This window comes from Schistocerca piceifrons, chromosome 9, assembly GCF_021461385.2.
Source record: "Schistocerca piceifrons isolate TAMUIC-IGC-003096 chromosome 9, iqSchPice1.1, whole genome shotgun sequence".
In the NCBI taxonomy this organism is placed as follows: Eukaryota; Metazoa; Arthropoda; class Insecta; order Orthoptera; family Acrididae; genus Schistocerca; species Schistocerca piceifrons.
The window spans coordinates 69707070-69711300 of record NC_060146.1 but is presented as its reverse complement, the minus strand read 5'-3'; the positions used below and the strand labels follow the sequence as shown (position 1 = coordinate 69711300).

Sequence of the window (4231 nt, the reverse complement as noted above, 5' to 3'; positions counted from 1 at the left end):
GCGTGTCCAGTCGACCGGCTCCACGTATCGACTGTCGGTGGCTCGGCGCGGTCGCTTTCTACAGGACAGAGAGAGAGAAAGCATAGCCCGCCATCTGACCTTAGGATGTAAACAGCAGGTAGGGGAGTTCCCGGAAAGGCATCCGTTGATTTCTCCGCTGTCCACGCCGCCTCTGCCAGCACCGAGCCGTCTACAGTTTCCAAACCGCGTGGTTTACCAAATGTCGCCGCTTTCACGCGGCGCATCCGCGAGTCAGCTGCCACGAATTGGCAAACAGTTCAGAAATGTTCAAATAACTTTCGGGTTTGCTGCCGGGTGACGTCGTCGACCACCGCCGACATTTCGACAGGAGCACACCCTGCCATTCTCAAGGCACAACTACAAGGAGGAAGCAATGTGCAAAGGGAATTTAATACCTCGGTTCACAGAGGAGAAACAAGGAAGATCCCACACACACAACAAGAAACCGCACAGTCAACACACAACCAAAGATAACCAACATCAGAAATATCGATAGTGACTGTTAATCAACAGGTGAGGTAACATTAATTCTGTCCCTCTGTTAAGGTCTCACATAGTTCAGAAGTGGTTGCAGGTTCGCAGCTCCTGTACTGAAAATTAGCAACGTAATAACTGAACTACAAGGTGTACAACTTAGCTTCCGCCGTTTGCCGATAGGCGGCGACAACGGTAACTAGAGGACGAAACAAACAGATCGCAGACATCAGACAGTTGGCTTGGACCTTGGTCAATACAACCTCAATCAAACATTAGTCGATTTCAAATATTAAGTCAAATTTTACCAGGTTTCGACGCTACTATGAGCGTCGTCTTCAGAATTAACTTAACAGTCCTAAAACGTATTAGGTATATAATACATTAATAAAATTAAAGTTTGTACTGACTGTAAAGAGATGCAGCACTTACAAGTCATATTTTAAAAAAAATTTGAAGAGAAACTTCATTCATAATTTGAAACCCATTCGCTCCCCTACAGAAAGTTCTGGCGTTTATAAGATTATCTGTGATACCTGCTCCTCCTATTATATAGGGTAAACTGGACGTGCTTTCGCCATCAGATATAGAGAACATCTTTTGAGAAAGAACGGCACCAATCCCCTAAATTCATCCTTTGCCGATCATCTCTTAATTACTGGACACGTGCCTACAGCCATTTGTGATAGCAATATTCTGCATACCGGAAAGAAGGGGCGTAGGTTAGATGTTTTAGAGGAATTAGAAATTTTCAAACATCTCTCTCGCCATGATGGCCTCATTCTCAACGAACAGCTGCAGCTGCGAAATAAAAACTTTCTCGACTGTATATAGCCATTACTTGATCTTTGATTCAGATTTCCTCATGCAGTTTGCCGAAAGGTTGTTTTCCTGTTACATCTTTGCTGTTTTCTTGTATGTCATAACTGACGTTCTTTCGGGAACTGATACTACCGTCATATATAGTTAAAAATATGGGTTCCCGGCCTTTGACCTTCTTGTGCGAACGCACACGCTATGCCCGAACTCGTACGGGACTTGGTAGATTAATCTGCCACGAGTAATGAGTATGATGGGCAAACATCTATTAGGCGCACTACGAATGTAGTGTTATGGACATGTTGGGAATGTGGGTCTCACGGGGAGCGTGCAAGGGATAAGTCCCTGCAGACGCACTATCCTCTGTGCCCGCGGTGGCTCAGATGGATAGAGCGTCTGCCATGTAAGCAGCAGATCCCGGGTTCGAGTCCCGGTCGGGGCACACATTTTCAACATGTCCCCAATGAAGTGTAACAACGCCTGCTTGCAGCTAGGGTGTCTATTTAATTATCATTTCATTTCTAGCAAAGCCGCATGGTCATACACGGTAACTGTTCTTTCGGGAACAGATACTACCGTCATATATAGTTATAACTGACGTTTTTTTACGTTACAAAATGTATCTCTGTTTAAAGCAGATAAATATGTAACTTCATCCTATTATCATTAGTGCATACGTTATGCCTGAATCAGCTTCATCACAATTTCATGTGTCTAATTTTGAATGAACAGTAGCCTAGTTGTTTCTGCGGCTACTAGATGGCGCTCGTAGCAACACCATGTTTACTTGCCCACACTTTCTAACGTGGGCACCTCAGTCTTGTTGCAACTCTTATTCACTCAAGTACGAGCGGCCCTTAGCGGCTCGCCATCTTATTTGCAACTATTCACAACGTCGCCTTTAAGGCTTAGGTTTTTTTAAAATGTGTCTTGTAAGTACTGCATTTCTTTCCAGTCAGTACAAACTTCAATTATATTAATGTTTTAGAACAGTAAATTTAATTCTGAAGACGACGCTCATAGGGTAGCGTCGAAACCTGGTCAATTTTGACTTAATATTAGTGACCTAGGACTTATTTGTTCTAATATAATTCTGACACGGTCACTGAACCTTAGCAGCTATGTTCAAAGTTTTTTTGTTTTTTTTTATTAGTCGGTTTGTGTCTGCATCATAAAGTTGTTCTTGATTGAAAATGACAATTTACGAGCCTAATTCTCGTCATTTTCGGGAGGTGTTACTGTTTTGTTTCAATATGAAGAAAACAGCAGCTGTGTCTCATCGGATGCTCCCAAGTACGTATGGTAAGGACGCTATTAGTGAAAGAACGTGTCGTGATTGGTTTCAACGCTTCAAAAACGCTGAGGGGCATAGTGGTGGAACAGAGAAAGTTTTCTAATATGCAGAATTGGAGACATTGCTAAGTGTAGACGGTAAAACTGAAGAAGAGGTTGCACGATTAGTGGAAGAGACACAGCAAGCCATTTCAAAACGTCTTAAGGCTATGAAACTCAGGTCCCGTGTGAGCTGAAGCCAAGAGACATTGAACGGCGTTTGTGTGTTTGGGAACAGATGTTTCAGAGGCAAAAACGGAAGGGATTTCTGCATCGCATCGTGACCGGTCACGAAAAATGGGCTCATTACGATAACCCTAAACGGAAAAAATCATGGGGATATCCCAGCCATTCTTCCACGTCGACGGCCAAACCGTATTTTCACGGCTCCAAGATCAAGCTCTGCCTTTAATGGGACCAGCTCGGCGTCGTGTACTATGAGGTGTTAAATCCACGTTCAACAATCACAGGTGGTCTTTACCGAACGCAATCAATGCGTCTGAGCAGAACATTAAAAGGCAAACGGCCGCAACACAGTGAGAGGCACGAAAAAGTGATTTTGTAGCACGACAACTCTCGACCCTACGTTAAGAAAAGAGGTCAAAACGTGATTGGAAACGTAAAATGTGAAGTCCTGCCCCACCCGCCGCTCGATACAATTTGAAAAGAGACTCGTCCGACCAGGCAACGTGTTTCCAGTCACCAACAGTCCGACGTCGGTGTTGACTGACCCAGGCGAGGGGTAAAGCTTTGTGTCAAGGGTACACGCGAGGGCCTTCGGCTCCGAAAGCCCATATCGATGACGTTTCGTGATTTCCTGTCAGGAAGGTCGCAGTTCGTAGTAATAGACGGCAAATCATCGAGTAAAACTGAAGCGATATCAGGTGTTCCCCAGGGAAGCGTGCTGGGACCTCTGCTGTTCCTGATCTATATAAATGACGTGGGTGACAATCTGAGCAGTTCTTAGGTTGTTCGCAGATGATGCTGTAATTTACCGTCTAGTAAGGTCATCCGAAGACCAGTATCAGTTGCAAAGCGATTTATAAAAGATTGCTGTATGGTGTGGCAGGTGGCAGTTATCGCTAAATAACGAAAAGTGTGAGGTGATCCACATGAGTTCCAAAAGAAATCCGTTGGAATTCGATTACTCGATAAATAGTAAAATTCTCAAGGCTGTCAATTCAACTAAGTACCTGGGTGGTAAAATTACGAACAACTTCAGTTGAAAAGACCACATAGATAATGTTGTGGGGAAGGCGAGCCAAAGGTTGCGTTTCATTGGCAGGACACTTAGAAGATGCAACATCTCCACTAAATAGACAGCTTACACTACACTCGTTCGTCCTCTGTTAGAATATTGCTGCGCGGTGTGGGATCCTTACCAGGTGGGATTGACGGAAGACGTCGAAAGGGTGCAAAAAAGGGCAGCTCGTTTTGTATTATCACGTAAAGGGGGGGAGAGTGTGGCAGATATGCGAGTTGGGATGGAAGTCATTAAAGCAAAGGCGTTTTTCCGAATGCGAAAATATTTTTTTGAGCCCAACCTACATAGGTAGGAATGATCATCAAAATAAAATAAGAGAAA

General features: G+C 44.1%; 1 non-coding gene across 1 annotated transcript; it reads left to right on the top strand.

The window, feature by feature from the left end:
- Positions 1–1681: 1681 nt before the first annotated feature.
- Trnat-ugu lies at positions 1682–1756 on the top strand. Its single transcript has one exon. It is a non-coding gene; the product is annotated as a tRNA-Thr (tRNA).
- The last annotated feature ends 2475 nt before the right edge of the window (positions 1757–4231 follow it).